We start from the raw sequence: 16,865 nt of genomic DNA on the forward strand, positions 1-16,865 counted from the left end.
GAATGTTTGGCAAAACCAGTACAATATTGTAAAGTAATTAGCCTACAATTAAATAATTTTTTTTAAAAAAGAGAGTTTTCTGCCTATGTTTTCCTCTAAGAATTGTATAATATCCAGTCTTACCTTTAGGTCTTTAACTCATTTTGAGTTTATTTTCATGTATGGTATTAAAGAATGGTCTAGTTTCTTTCTTTCTTTCTTATTTAACATGTAGCTGTCCTGTATTCCCAGCACAATTTACTAAAGTTATTGTCTTTTCTCCATTGTATAGTCTTGCCTCCTTTGTTATAGATTAAGTAGACACTTGTGTTTGTTTCTGGGATTTCTATCCTGTTTCATGGATCTTTATTTAATTTGTAGTATACTCTTGAAGTCAGGGAAACTGATGCCTGGAATGGAATTCTCCCCTTAATTTTTCTTTCTGATAGTTTGTTGTTAGTATTTAGAAATGCAGCCTGGAATGGGAATCTCTCCTTAATTTCTCTTTCTAATAGTTTACTGTTAGTATTTAGAAATGCAATTAATTTCTGTATGTTAATTTTGTATCCTGCAACTTTACAGAATTTATTGTTGCTCCATTCTAAGTTTTATGTGTGTGTGTTAGTTACTCCGTCGTGTCTTACTGTTTGTGACACTATGGACCACCAGATTCCTCTGTCCATGGGATTTCCCAGGCAAGAACATGGGGTGGGTTGCCATTTCCTTCTCCAGAGGATCTTTCAGACACAGGGATCTAACACACATCTCATTCCGTGCAGGCAGATTCTTAACCATCTGAGCCACCAGGGATGCCCTCTAAGTTTTATGGTTATGTCTTTAGGATTTTCTGTTCATAATATCATATCATCTACCTACAGTAATAGTTTTCTCTCTTTAGAATTTGGATTCCTTTTATTTCTTTTTGTTTGCTGTGCCAGGTACTTACATTATGTAAAAATTATATAATATGTTACATTATATAAAAGTAGTGAGAGTGAACATCCTATCATTTTCCTGATCTTAGTGGAAATGCTTTCAGATTTTTACTAATGAAAATATTATTAGCTATCGGCCAACCTCCAGGAGTTGGTGATGGACAGGGAAGCCTGGCATGCTGGAGTCCATGGGGTCACAAAGACTTGGATATGACTGAGGGACTGAACTGAACTAGCATATATAGCCTTTATTATGCTAATGTATGTTCCCTTTATACCTACATTCTGGGGAGTTTTTATCATAAATGGATGTTGTTTTGTCAAAAGATTTTCCTTTATCTAATGAGATGATTGATTTTTAACTTCAATTTGTTAATATAGTGTATCACACTGAGTAACTTGCTGATATTGAACCATCCTTGTATCCCTGGGAGAAATCCCACTTGATCATGGTATATGATCCTATTAATGTATTCTTGAATCTGATTTGCTAATACGTTATTCAGGAATTTTGCTCCTTCATCACTGATATTGGCATTTAATTTATTTATTTATTCATTTATTTATTTTGTGATATCTCTGTCTGGTTTTGGTATCAGGGTGATGTTGACCTCCTATAATATGTTGGGAAGCATTCCTTCCTGTAAAAATCTTTTGCAATAGTTTGAGAAGGGTTCAGTTCAGTTCAGTTCAGTCACTCAGTCATGTCCGACTCTTTGTGAAGGGATGAATCGCAGCACGCTAAGTCTCCCTGTCCATCACCAACTCCCAGAGTTTACTCAGACTCACGTCCATCGAGTCAGTGATGCCATCCAGCCATCTCATCCTCTGTCATCCCCTTCTCCTCCTGCCCTCAATCCCTCCCAGCATCAGAGTCTTTTCTAATGAGTCAACTCTTCGCATGAGGTGGCCAAAGTACTGGAGTTTCAGTTTAGCATCATTCCTTCCAAAGAAATCCCAGGGCTGATCTCCTTCAGAATGGACTGGTTGGATCTCCTTGCAGTCCGAGGGACTCTCCAACACCACAGTTCAAAAGCATCAATTCTTTGGCGCTCAGCTTTCTTCACAGTCCAACTCTCACATCCATACATGACCATTGGAAAAACCATAGCCTTGACTAGATGGACCTTTGTTGACAAAGTAATGTCTCTGCTTTTCAATATGTATCTAGGTTGGTCATAACTATTCAAATGTCGGTAAATTTACCCATGAAGTCATCTGTTTCTAGACTTTTGTTTATTGATGGTTTATTTTATTACTGATTCAAGTTCATTACTGGTAATTGGTCTGAATATACTTTCTATTTCTTCCTGATTCAGTTTTGGGAGATTCTCCTTTGCTAAGAATTTTTCTATTCCTTGTAGGCTGTCCATTTTATTGGCTTATAATTGTTAATAATAGTCTCATGATCCTTTGTATTTCTGTGGTCTCAGTTGTAAATTCTTTTTTATTTCTGATTTTGACATTTCTCTTGTTATTTTTATCTTTTCAAAAAATTAGGCTTTCATTTTATGATTGTTTCTATTGTTTTAGTCTTTATTTCATTTTCTGCTCTAGTTTTTATGATTGATCTTTTTATTAATTTTGTGTTTTACATGTTTTTTATTCCCTAGTTCTTTTAGGTGTAAGGTTAGCTTGTTTGTTTTAGATTGTTCTAATTTCCTGATGTAGGCTTGTGTCTATATATACTTCTCTCATGCCACAGATGAGTGAAACTCATCCTGCATGCCAAAGATTTTTTGTATTGTTGTGTTTTCTTTTCGGTTTTTTTTTTTTTTTCCTCTACATGTTTTCTGACTTCCTCTTTGATTTCTTCAGTAATCCATTGTTAGTATCATATTGTTTAATCTCTATATGTGTTTTGAGGTCTTTGCAGTTTTTCTTGTAGTTGATTTCTAGTTTATGGCATTGTGTTTAGAAAATATCCGTGATATAATTTTAGTTTTCTTAAATTTACTAAGACTATGTACTATCATATTTAAGCTATCTTAGCTTGAGCTGATATTACAAATTATCATAGACACAGTGGCTTAAACAACATTTATTACTCAGAGTTCTAGAGCTTGAAAAGTTAAAATCAATATTCCAACTGATTCAGTGTCTGGTAAGGACCCTTTTTCTTGTTTACAGAACTATGCATCTTGTATTATCCTTGTATGATTGACAATGAGAGAGTGTGCCACCATTTTGTTTTAAGTACGTTAATTACCTCATAGGGCTACACCGTCTTGACTTCATCTAAACCTAATAAACTCCCAAAAGTGCCACTTCCAAATATCATCACATTGGGGATTAGGGGTTCCTTAATCTGAAAGACATGGGAATACCAGACCACCTGATCTGCCTCTTGAGAAATTTGTATGCAGATCAGAAAGCAACAGTTAGAACTGGACATGGAACAACAGACTGGTTCCAAATAGGAAAAGGAGTCCGTCAAGGCTGTATATTGTCACCCTGTTGATTTAACTTATATGCAGAGTACATCATGAGAAACGCTGGACTGGAAGAAACACAAGCTGGAATCAAGATTGCAGGGAGAAATATCAATAAGCTCAGATATGCAGATGACACTACCCTTATGGCAGAAAGTGAAGAGGAACTCAAAAGCCTCTTGATGAAAGTGAAAGTGGAGAGTGAAAAATTTGGCTTAAAGCTCAACATTCAGAAAACCAAGATCATGGCATTCGGTCTTGTCACTTCATGGGAAATAGATGAGGAAACAGTGGAAACAGTGTCAGACTTTATTTTTCTGGGCTCCAAAATCACTACAGATGGTGACTGCAGCCATGAAATTAAAAGACGCTTACTCCTTGGAAGGAAAGTTATGACCAACCTAGATAGCATGTTCAAAAGTAGAGACATTACTTTGCCAACAAAGATTCGTCTAGTCAAGGCTATTGTTTTTCCAGTGGTCATGTATGGATGTGAGAGTTGGACTGTGAAGAAGGCTGAGCGCCAAAGAATTGATGCTTTTAAACTGTGGTGTTGGAGAAGACTCTTGAGAGTCCCTTGGACTGCAAGGAGATCCAACCAGTCCATTCTGAAGGAGATCAGCCCTGGGATTTCTTTGGAAGGAATGATGCTAAAGTTGAAACTCCAATACTTTGGCCACCTCATGCAAAGAGTTGATTCATTGGAAAAGTCTCTGATGCTGGGAGGGATTGGGAGTAGGAGGAGAGGGGGACGACAGAGGATGAGATGGCTGGATGGCATCACTGACTTGATGGATGTGAGTCTGGGTGAACTCCGGGAGTTGGTGATGGACAGGGAGGCCTGGCATGCTGCAATTCATGGGGTCTCAAAGAGTCGGACATGACTGAGCGACTGATCTGATCTGATCTGATAGACCAAATAAATCTTGCTTCCATATGACAAATGTCTTTTACCAGCTTCATGTTTTGTCTATTTCCCTTTCAATCTTGTTTTGTTATGAAAGTGGTAGATATGTATTCCAATCTTTTCTGGAAGGTAGTATGTTGGATATTTTTGCTTCTATTCAATATACCTTTCTGTTTAGGAGGGACTTCTGTGGTAGCCTCAGACAGTAAGGAATCTACCTGCAATACAGGAGACCCTGGTTCAACCTCTGGATCCAGAAGACCCCCTGGAGAAGGGAATGGTTATCCATTCCAGTATTCTTGCCTTGAGAAATCCATGGACAGAGAGCCTGGTGGGCTATAATCCATAGTGTTGCGAAGAGTCTGACATGACTGAGCAACTAACACTAACACTTTTCATTTTAGGAACAATAAAATTGATGAAAATTTAACCAAGGAACTGAGAAAGAAAAACAGAAAGTGCTTCTCATGTGGAATGTAATATCCTATCACCATCTTTGCTTAGGCTTCATTATCTTTTTATTCATCTCTCCTTTATAACTGTATTTCACCTTCCAATAGGGATAATAAAGATAAGATGTAAAATATAAGAAAATATTCAGTCTTCAGTTGAAGATTCAGAAATCTTTGTGAGATTTAGATTTGTTATTTACAGCAGGCCAAAATCGGACAAATTGAACTAATAGCTTAAAGCTTTTTATAGTATTTCTATTTCCACTAATTTTCATACTGCCTGTTTATTTATTAACATTTACAAAGATCATTTAAATAGTTAACTCTTGCTTTTTCCAAACTGTTGAAGATTTTAAGCATAACAATGTAGTGACAAATCTCTGGTACCCCTTTAGACTTTGCTTCTAATTAGATTCACTGTGGCTGTTGGCAGATTTCAGGAGCTTTTCAGAAAAAAATGACTTCATATGCAGGACAATACAGTCTTATGTCTTAGGGACATTTCAGAAATGGTAAGTGCATAAAACAATCCTTTGAAAAATCATAGAAAATAAGGTCAACGGTTCCCACTGATTTGCATATAGCAAATTTTTCTAATTACTATTATTTTATCTACTTTTTTCAGCTGACAATTTCTCAAGCTCTTTATTTCTCACTTATCTACAGTTTAATGAGAAAATTGACAAATAGCATAACAGTACTGTTCCACTTTAACATCATCATTAATGTTCCTACTTTCTGGAGTAGTTCTCTGTTAGAATATTTCCCTTGAGTATGATACCTTTGTAAATGCTCTTTATTATAATCTTAAAAGCCATTTATGAACAATTCAGTCATTCTATATTTGGATTTCTACTTCACTGTTCTTTCTTAAACTCTAGGTAACTTTATATTATGTTTCTTTTCATCTCTTTGTTCCATTTTCAGAATATATATTCCCATTTCTTTCTATAGCAGCCTTTTGATGTCACTTTTTAGAAGTTAAATTTTAATTTAATCTATTCACAATATAGTATCTTTTATAATTTTCTAATTTGCCAGATTTTCATACTTATCTTTTCTTTGTTACACATTATAAATGCCTTAATTCCCTTAACTTTCTCTAATTGAAGTCAAATATTATTTCCTCTGATACTTAAAAGTAATGTTCTATTGTGTTAAAACAAAGTAATTTCTGGTACAAAGCCTATTTTAAAATTTGCCATCAGACTTCTATAATTATAAAGTTAACAGCATTTTTGGTATAGTAGATTTAGATCCATTTTTTATCCAAAATACCTAATAATATAAAGTATTATATACAGCTGAATAGCAGTCAATACAAAATATTTTCAGAAATATTTGTGTTTCTCATGCCATTGTCAAAATTAAATAACAGATAATAATCACATATGTTTCTTCATATGTCATTCATTCATTCAGCAACAATTTATGCCCGACCTTGGTCTGTATTTAAGAGACAAATGAGACAGGTAAAACCTCTTAATCTTCCTATGAATTGGAGAAAGACAAAATAATTTACAGATATCCTGTATACACTTTAATGAAAGTAAAGCAGAGTGAAAGATAAGGAGTGACTGGGAAACTTCTGAGATGAAGTATTTAGGGAGGGCTTTTTGGAAGAAGGGGCATTTGAGGTGAGATTTGAATTATAAATAGAAGAAAGTCTTAAGGAGAGCTACCCAGAGTGAGGAAGAGCTAGGATTAAGAGCTATCATAGCAGATAGCTTGTCATGTTTAATTATCAGAAACAAGGCTATGAGTTTGAAGCTTAGAGATTGAAGGTAAATAAGGTAGCACATATCTGCCCTAGTTCTACTATCTGAAACAATACATAAACTATTCTGAGGACAATTTAAAAAATCCTGCCATCTCTTGTTTAAAGTTTCTGTGTTCTTCCCTCAAGAATATATGTGAGTATCTGAAATGATCAGTAAAATGGAAAAACTCAGAAGTTTGGAAAATAAAGGCATTTTCATGGGAGGCATATTAGGCCAAATGAACCTAAAATCAAGGCACATTCTTTTTTCTTTTTTTTTTTAATTTTTAATTTTTTTTTATTTAACTTTACAATATTGTATTGGTTTTGCCGTATATCAAAATGAATCTGCCACAAGTATACATGTGTTCCCCATCCTGAACCCTCCTCCCTCCTCCCTCCCCATACCATCCCTCTAGGTCATCCCAGTGCACCAGCCCCAAGCATCCAGTATCGTGCATCAAACCTGGACTGGCAACTCGTTTCATATATGATATTATACATGTTTCAATGCCATTCTCCCAAATCATCCCACCCTCTCCCTCTCCCACAGAGTCCATAAGACTGTTCTATACATCAGTGTCTCTTTTGCTGTCTCATGTACAGGGTTATTGTTATCATCTTTCTAAATTCCATATATATGCGTTAGTATACTGTATTGGTGTTTTTCTTTCTGGCTTACTTCACTCTGTATAATAGGCTCCAGTTTCATCCACCTCATTAGAACTGATTCAAATGTATTCTTTTTAATGGCTGAGTAATACTGCATTGTGTATATGTACCACAGCTTTCTTATCCATTCATCTGCTGATGGACATCTAGGTTGCTTCTACAGCAATCAGAGCAGAAAAAGAAATAAAAGGAATCCAAATTGGAAAAGAAGAAGTAAAACTCTCACTATTTGCAGATGACATGAAAACCCTAAAGACTCCACCAGAAAATTACTAGAACTAATCAATGAATATAGTAAAGTTGCAGAATATAAAATCAACACACAGAAATCCCTTGCATTCCTATACAATAATAATGAGAAAATAGAAAGAGAAATTAAGGAAACAATTCCATTCACCATTGCAACAAAAAGGATAAAATACTTAGGAATATATCTACCTAAAGAAACTAAAGACCTATATATAGAAAACTATAAAACACTGGTGAAAGAAACCAAAGAGGACACTAATAGATGGAGAAATATACCATGTTCATGGATTGGAAGAATCAATATAGTGAAAATGAGTATACTACCCAAAGCAATTTATAGATTCAATGCAATCCCTATCAAGCTACCAACGGTATTCTTCACAGAGCTAGAACAAATAATTTCACAATTTGTATGGAAATACAAAAAAGCTCAAATAGCCAAAGCGATCTTGAGAAAGAAGAATGGAACTGGAGGAATCAACCTGCCTGACTTCAGGCTCTACTACAAAGCCACAGTTATCAAGACAGTATGGTACTGGCACAAAGACAGAAATATAGATCAATGGAACAAAATAGAAAGCCCAGAGACAAATCCACACACATATGAACACCTTATCTTTGACAAAGGAGGCAAGACTATACAATGGATTAAAGACAATCAAGGCACATTCTTATACAAGAATAGATAGATGCTTTAGTAGAGAAACAAGTTCCCAAGATCAAGTAAAAAGCAGTGAATAAATGAGAGGTGGATAGGAGAATAGACTGAGAAAAATCAGTTCCAATATTGCTAAATACTGCTTTGAAAAGTGAACTTCTACTTGACAACTAAGATTCCCTTAAGAGAAATAAGAATAAGAAAATCCTTAAACTGAAAGCAACTGAAACTCTTAACAAGTAGTAACAAATTTAAGTGGCCTGAAATCATACGAAATGCTTTTTCTGACCACAGTGTTATAAAAGTATACATCAGCAAAAGAGGAAAGTGGAAAATTTACAACATATGGAAATTAAACAACTCACATCTGAGCAATCAATGTGTTAAGGAAGATCAAAAGGGAAGTTAAAAAAAATATATCAAAAAAGTGAAAATGGAAACAAAGCATGCCAAAAAAGCAGCTCTGAAAGGGAAGTTTATAGTAATAAATGCAAATATCAAGAAAATACAATTCAAATAAACAAGCTAACTTTATACCTTAAGAAACTATAAAAAGAAAAGCAAACTAAGCCCATGTTAGCCAAAGGTAGATAAAAACAAAAAATCAGAGTGGAAATAAAGATAAGGAAAATAATAGAAAAAAAATCAAAGATCAACAAAGCTAAGAGTTACAAATACACTGACAAACCTTTAGCTAGAATAACTTAAAAAGTCAAATAAAATAAAAAATGAAAAAGGAGACAGTGTAGCTTATACCATAAAAATATATAGAATCATAGGAAATTATTATGTACAACTATATGCTAACAATTGGAATAACCAAAAGAAATGGATAAATTCCTAGAAATATGCATCTGCTAATCTTGAATCACAAATAAGTAGAAAATCTGATCAAATCAATAACTAGTTAGGAGACTAAATCATTGATCAAAAACCTCCAAACATGGAAGACTCCAAGACAAAATGGCTACACTGGTGAATTCTATCAGATATTTAAAGAAGAATTCATTCCAACCTTTATCAAAGTCCTCTCTCACCACTGTTATTCAATAGTATTGGATGTCCTAGCTTCAGCAATCAGAGTAAAATGAGATAAAAGGAACACAAATTGGAAAAGAAGAAGTAAAACTGTCACTATTTGCAAATGACATGATACTATACATAGAAAATCCTAAAGATACTACTAGAGAACTACTAGAGCTTATCAATGAATTTGGTATAGTTGCAGGAAGCAAAATTAATACATAGAAATCTGTCACATTTTTATATACTAACAATAAAAGAGAAGAAAGAGAAATTAAAAAATAATCCATTTACCATTGCATTAAAAGCAAAATATCTAGGAATAACTCTACCTAAGGAAACAAAAGACCTGTACTCAGAAAACTGTAAGACAGTGAATAAAGAAATTGAAGATGATCCAAACAGTTGGAAAGATATACCATGTTCTTGGACTGGAAAAAATCAATATTGTGAAAATGTTTATACAATCCAAAGCAATGTAAAGATTCAGTGAAATCTGTATCAAATTACCAATGGCATTTTTCACAGAACTAAGGAAAAAAAAATCTTAAAGTCTGTATAGAGACACAGAAGACCCCCAAATAGCCAAAGAAAACTTGGGAAAGAAAAGCAGAGCTGTAGGAACCAGGCTTCCTGACTTCAGACTCTACTACAAAGCTGCAGTCATCAAAACAATATGTTACTGGCACAAAAACAGAAATTAAGATCTATGTAATAGGACAGAAAGCCCAGAAATAAATTGATGCACCTATGGTTTCAATTAATCTATGACAAAGGAGGAAGGACGATGCAATGGAGAAATTACTATCTCTTCAATAAGTAGCCCTTGAAAAATAGAACAGCTACATGTAAAAAAATAAAATTAGAGCATTCTTTAATACCATATACAAAAATAAACTCAAAATAGATTAAAGGTCTAAACATAAGACTGGATACTATAAAAACACTTAGAGTAAAATATAGAGTGAACACTCTCTGACATAAATTGCAGCAATGTCTTTTTCAGTACATCTCCAACAATAAATGGAGATAAAAACAAAAATAAACAAATGGGAACAACAAAACTCAAAAGGTTTTGTACTGGAAAGGAAACCATAAACCAAACAAAAAGACAACACACAGAATGGGAGAAAATATGTGTAAATAATGCTACCAACAATGGGTTAATCTCCAAAATTTATAAACAGCTCATGAGGCTCAATATCAAATAAACAAGCAATCCAATCAACAAATGGGCAGAAGAACTGAATATTTTTCTAAAGAAGACATATATATTGTCAATAGGCACATGAAAAGATGCTCAGCATCACTAATGTTTAGAGAAATGCAAGTCAGAACTACAGTGAGATATCACCTCACATTAGTCAGGATGAAAGAAAGTGAAAGTGAAGTCACTCAGTCATGTCCGACTCTTTGCGATCCCAGGGATTGTAGCCCACCAGGCTCCTTCATCCATGGAATTTTCCAGGTAAGAGTACTGGAGTCGGTTGCCATTTCCTTCTCCATTAGTCAGGATGGCCATCATCAAAAAGTCTAAAAACAATAAATGCTGGAGAGGGTGTGAAGAAAAGAGAACCCTCCTACACTGCTGGTGGGAAATTAAATTGATACAGCCACTATGGAGAGCAGTATGGAGGTTCCTTAAAAAAAAAAAAAAAAAAACAAACTAAAAGTAGAGCTATTATGTGATCTTGCAACCCCACTCCTGGGCATATATCCAGATTAAAACATGGTTCAAAAGAATACATACCCCCAGTGTTCACTGCAGCACTGTTTACAGTAGCCAGGACACAGACACAATCTAAATGTCTATCAACATTTGTGGTTTCCTTTGCTGTACAAAAGCTTTTGAGTTTAGTTGCTCCCATTTTTTTATATGGATCAGCGTCCAGTAGAATATTTCCAGTTGAACCTCCAGATGAGAACAGTTCCACCGATGCCTTGATTGTAGCCTTGAAAGACTCAGAACAGAAAACTCAGTTAAGTTGTGACTGGACTGCTGACACACAGAAACTATGAGAATGTGAATTGTTTTAAGCCACTAAATAAGTATGGCATGTTTTAAGCCACTAAGTTTGTGATTAACTTTTACCCAGCAAAGGATATCTAATACAGGACTTATGTTCAGCATTTTCAGCTCTATGGTTTATTTGGACGTGAATTCTTTGCAATTTCAAACATAGTTTATTTTGATGTTTCCCATTAACTCTGCTAATCAATCAAAACTGCTTTAAAAAAGAGTAATGATGCAGTATAGAATCTTGCTCCGGTAATATCACTGTAATCCAATAAGTATAAAAATATAAAAACAATATAACAAAGTCAGTGCTGCTAATCTTAAAATCATATATTCTAAAATCTACCAATATTTGAGTCTTGGGTCCACTAATTTCTTACCTTCTCTGGGGCTGTTTCCTCATTTGTAAAGTGGAGAGTAACAGTAATAATATTCAGGTGGGTATTTTTATGGATTAAATTAGATCGATCATATGTTAAATACAAATCCTTAATGAATATTAAGTTTATTATTAATGTTGATAATATCACTATTGTTGCTCAGTACTTAAGTCGTGTCCAACTCTATTACCCCATGGACGCCAGTCTTCCCTGTCTTCACTATTTCCCAGAGTTTTCTCAAACTCATGTCCATTGAGTCAGTTATGCCATCCAACCATATCATCCTCTGTCTTTCCCTTCTCTTCCTGCTCTCAGTAGCTCCCAGAATCAGGGTCTTTTCCAATGAGTCAGCTCTTCACATCAAGTGGCCAAAGTATTGGAGCTTCAGCATCAGCCCTTCTAATATTCAAGATTGATTTCCTTTAGGATTGACTGATTTGATCTCCTTGAAGTCCAAGGGACTCTTAAGAGTTTTCTCCAACACCACAGTTCAAAAGCATCAATTCTTCATCACTCAGCCTCTTTATGATCCAACTCTCACATTCATTCATGACTCCTGGAAAAACCAAAAAGCTTTACTATATGGACATTTGTTGACAAAGTGATGTATTTGCTCTTTAATTTCCTATCTAGGTTGGCCATACGTCTTTTAATTTCATGGCTTCAGTCACCATCTGCAATTATTTCAAAACTCAAGAAAAAATCTGTCACTGCTTCCACTTTTCCCCCTTCTATTTGCCATGAAGTGATGACACTGGATGCCATGATCTTTTTTTTCTTTGTTTTTTAATGCTGAATTTTAAGCCCGCTTTTTCACTCTTGTTCTTTCACCCTTATCAAAAGGCTCTTTAATTCCTCTTTGCTTTCTGCCATTAGAGTGGTATCATCTGTATATATGAGGTTAGTAAGTTAGTAATAGTATATGTTATACATATCCATATTCCTTTCTTAAATAAATTGTATAAATCACCTAAAATCAAATTTTGAAAATAGTAGCACCAATAATGTAGTTTTGGAAAATAATTATGTCCTTTTTGATTATTGTAACTTTTATTACATTACTCATTTTCTGCCTATAATAGCTAAAAACAAACTAATCAAAACTAAAGAGCAGAAGTTTTAAGTAATAAAAGGATTTTTTGTGAGTAGGTATAAAACATAAATCTTTCTTAGATATGTTGCCAACTAATGGCTTTATAAATCATTGCTATATTTATTATTAAAATTTTTGCAGACTGGATGAAAAGACAGACTCCACTATATTTTTTTTAATATCAGCATTTCTTAGATTTTTTTCTAAAATATTAGCAAGTGGTTTTTTTATTGTTTAAATTCAGCACTGAATACAAAAAAAAAAAAAAAATATTATTTCTAGAAAGACTGATTAAATCTGCAAAGATAAGCTGATTTTGCTACCAAATTTCAAGTTTCAAGTGGAAAGAATATGTTTGAGTTCATTTTTATACCTAATCTTCTCAATGTTACCATGGAAAATTTAGTGGAATCAGATTGATGTATTTTCTCCTCAAAAGTATGATGCAATGGAAAAAATTAATGTAGCCTAATTTCAGTGTGTGAGTCAGTGACACATGTTTTCATATCTACCTGGTGATTAAAGATATATCAAAACTTCTCCAAGGATATTTCCTCCTTAAATCAGGAATAAAAAATCTTTGTATTTTATGGGGGATTTTGTTTTTGCCTTGTTTTGTTTTTCATAAGAAATGGATATAAAGTCTCCAACACACAGGCAATTAAAAAAATAAAAGCTAAAAAAATAGAAGCTGGTATCATGAAATATAAATACCAATAATCAGGAAAATGAGATATCAATCCATGACTTTAAGTTCTCATTAACTCTATTTAAAATAAAACCAAATTAAGAGATTTGTAATTTAATGTTGGAAGGAGTTGGGAAGTCCTCATAGATCATTTTTAACCCCAATTAGACAATAAACATTGAAAACACTAAACACACCATTAAAAATAATAGAAAACCAAGAGATAATATTCAGTGATACTATTCTACTTTTTGCCCATTTCTAGTACCTTTTCATTATTGATTTCTTGTTCTGTAATTACACAGTCCAAAAAGTTAACCTTCTACTTATTGATACTACATAGTAGCTTGCTAATGAGGAAAAGGTCATATCTTGTTACCCAAAAGAGGTCATAAGGTAAAAGCTGGCCACATCTTCATTAGCTCCACTGAGATGACAGATCCCAGTACTGAAGTAGGTGGTTGTCTACTGGGAGCAAGAATTTCAAAACTACAGTTGACCCGAAGGGTTTAGAGGCACCAATCCTTTGTGCAGTCAAAAAAACAAAACAAAACAAAAAAAAACCCTCTGCATAATTTAGTTACCCCTCTGTACCAACAGTTTCTTCATATCCAAGGCTCTACATTAGTGGATTTAACCCACTTTGGATAAACAAAAATTGGCATTTAAGTGGACCCTACAGTTCAAACCCTCTATTGTTCAAAAGAATTGTTTTTATGTCTGACAATGATCTAAATGGTTCTGATGAAATCCATCTCACTCATCTGGTAAAATTGTGAAAAAGTATGTAATAATATGTGATATAGTCATTCATATTCAAGTATTTCACATCAAAGGAAAGGACCTTAAATTACATTATGTAACTATTTAGGTTGATTAAAGAATTTACTCCTTATAAGAGCAGTCAAATGTTAGAATAACATATATCTTTTCTTGGCTGTCTTATAAAATAGATTATAATTAAAGTGATGGAAATTAAGCCTTAACAATCATCCAAAATTCTACCTACCTATGACATAATAGATGTTCAATATGTGTTTGTTAAAAATAAACAATGTATGGTCATTTGTGGTCACTTTAGTTATTCAGGTAAAAATAGTAATTAAAATTAGCTTCAAGAAAACATTAATTTGCTATTTTCTTATTCTTCCCATAATAATGAATATAAAATTATTAAAATAGGACAAGTTTAACAAGAACTTATATTTTGTTTGTTGAACACTGACAGCTGTCACTTGTAAACAGAAATGGTACTAAAATGGGGTAACACTTGCTCAAAACAAAAAACTAGATATTGCCAAATCTAGATGTTCTTTTTCGGAGAAGACAATGGCACCCCACTCCAGTACTCTTGCCTGGAGAATCCCAGGGACAGAGGAGCCTGGTAGGAGGCCGTCTACGGGGTCGCAGAGAGTCGGACATGACTGAAGCGACTTAGCAGCAGCATCAGATGTTCCTTTTACTATGCAGTAAGATTTGCAGCAGTGGCTTAAGTTTTTAGTGTATTTTGTGTATTTAACAATGCTTCTGTAGCTATAAGGCTCAGTTACTTTTCTCCAAATAAAGTACACACATATCATGGGAAACTAATTCCTTGTATACACTTTAATCCATATTGCCTGGAAAATCCCATGGACGGAGGAGCTGGTAGGCTGCAGTCCATGGGGTCGCTAAGAGTCGGACACGACTGAGCAACTTCACTTTCACTTTTCACTTTCATGCATTGGAGAAGGAAATGGCACCCCACTCCAGTACTTTTGCCTGGAAAATCCCATGGACAGAGGAGCCTGGAAGGCTGCAGTCCATGGGGTTGCTGAGGGTCGGACACGACTGAGCGACTTATTTTCACTTTTCACTTTCATGCGTTGGAGAAGGAAATGGCAACACACTCCAGTGTTCTTGCCTGGAGAATCCCAGGGATGGCGGAGCCTGGTGGGCTGCCGTCTATGGGGTCGCACAGAGTCGGACACCACTGAAGTGACTTAGCAGCAGCAGGATGACTGAGCATGGACATTCAGGATCAAGTATAATTATATCTGAGCTCATCACAAATTAAAAACAATGTATTTTAGTATTCCAGCTTTAACTTAAATATTCCTTCATTGAGCTATAGTTTTGCATATTCACTTGATTTTGTAAAGTTTTTAACTCAAATATAATCAATTATTTAACTTCTATGATCTCCATATAGACACCTTGGGACTTCCCTTGTGGTTCATCTGGTAAAGAATCTGCCTGCAATTTGGGAGACCTGGGTTTGATCCCTGGGTTGGGAAGATCCCCTGGAGAAGGGAAAGGCTACCCACTCTAGTATTCTGGCCTAAAGAATTCCATGGACTGTATAGTCCATGGGGTCGCAAACAGTTGGACACGACTGAGCGACTTTCACTTTCATAGACACCTTGAGTCTCTTATAATCAGTATGAGGATTTATAAAGATTATTTCCACAATCAGAAAGGGTTAGAGAGGTAGAATTAATTGCTTTATTACATTCAGCAAGAACTCACTTTTTTCTAAGAAGAAAAATACTCCATTTCTTTGCTGCATGTCAAGCACAAGTTAATTGTATTGTTAATAATAACAATTTACCAAATATTATACAGCAACTACTATGGCATATACATTGTGCTAGGCACTCTCAGGAACATTAACTAGAATTTTATACCTACTGACTGTATCTTTCCAAATTCGAAAGGTAATAAACACATTTTGAAAACAAATAATGATAGCATTACACACCAGTTGATCCACACTAATAAAAATATTAAAGGAGTTCTTCTGGCATATAGAAAATTATTCTATGTGAAATGACAAAGGAGGGAGAGAGGAAGAGCAATGTGATTCAATCTAATATGAGGGTAAGTGGGTGGATAAATCTATTTGCTAATTAAATAATAGTGCCTGGGTTTAAAAGGATTTTAGAATTAAAGTACGTAGACATAATAACAGGAAAAAGGCAAGAAGGTGGATAATTAGAGAAAAATGTATTCCAAGACCATAACCCTTGAATTTAATGAGCATAAGTTCCACTGGAGATTCTTGTAAAACCACAGGATCTGATTCAGTGGTCTAGGGTGTGGCTTGAAAATTCTGCATTATTTCTAGCCATGTACCCAGGAGATGCCAGTATTGCTGGTCTGCAGACCACACTTTGCAGAAGAAGAGTCTAATGTACTAACACAATCTGGAATGTGTTAATATAATGTTACATACAATAGTTAGAATTAGTTTTCAATGCATACTGTAATCTATATACTAATCTCAAAATAATAGTTACAGAATATATAAATAGAGGAAAATATATTAACATAAATCCTAAGTAGTCTCAAAAATGTCAGGAAGGAAAGTATACAAGCAGCACTAATTGATAAGAAATAAGATTGTAGGTTTAAATCCAAACACCTACAAAAGGACAAAGAATATCATTAAAAGACAAACATTTTCACACTGGATTTATAAACAATACCCAGTTTTATTCTTCCTTTAAGAGCTATTCCCGATTGTCAGGATGCAAATGAGCCAACAGTAAGTAGAGGAAAAAGGTATAAATAACTAATTGAAAGTTCACTTTAAAGTTTTATTATTTCTAGTCATTACTAGAAATAATAGAAAGGAATTGT

The sequence above is a fragment of the Bubalus kerabau genome, chromosome 7, assembly GCF_029407905.1.
Source record: "Bubalus kerabau isolate K-KA32 ecotype Philippines breed swamp buffalo chromosome 7, PCC_UOA_SB_1v2, whole genome shotgun sequence".
NCBI lineage: Eukaryota > Metazoa > Chordata > Mammalia > Artiodactyla > Bovidae > Bubalus > Bubalus kerabau.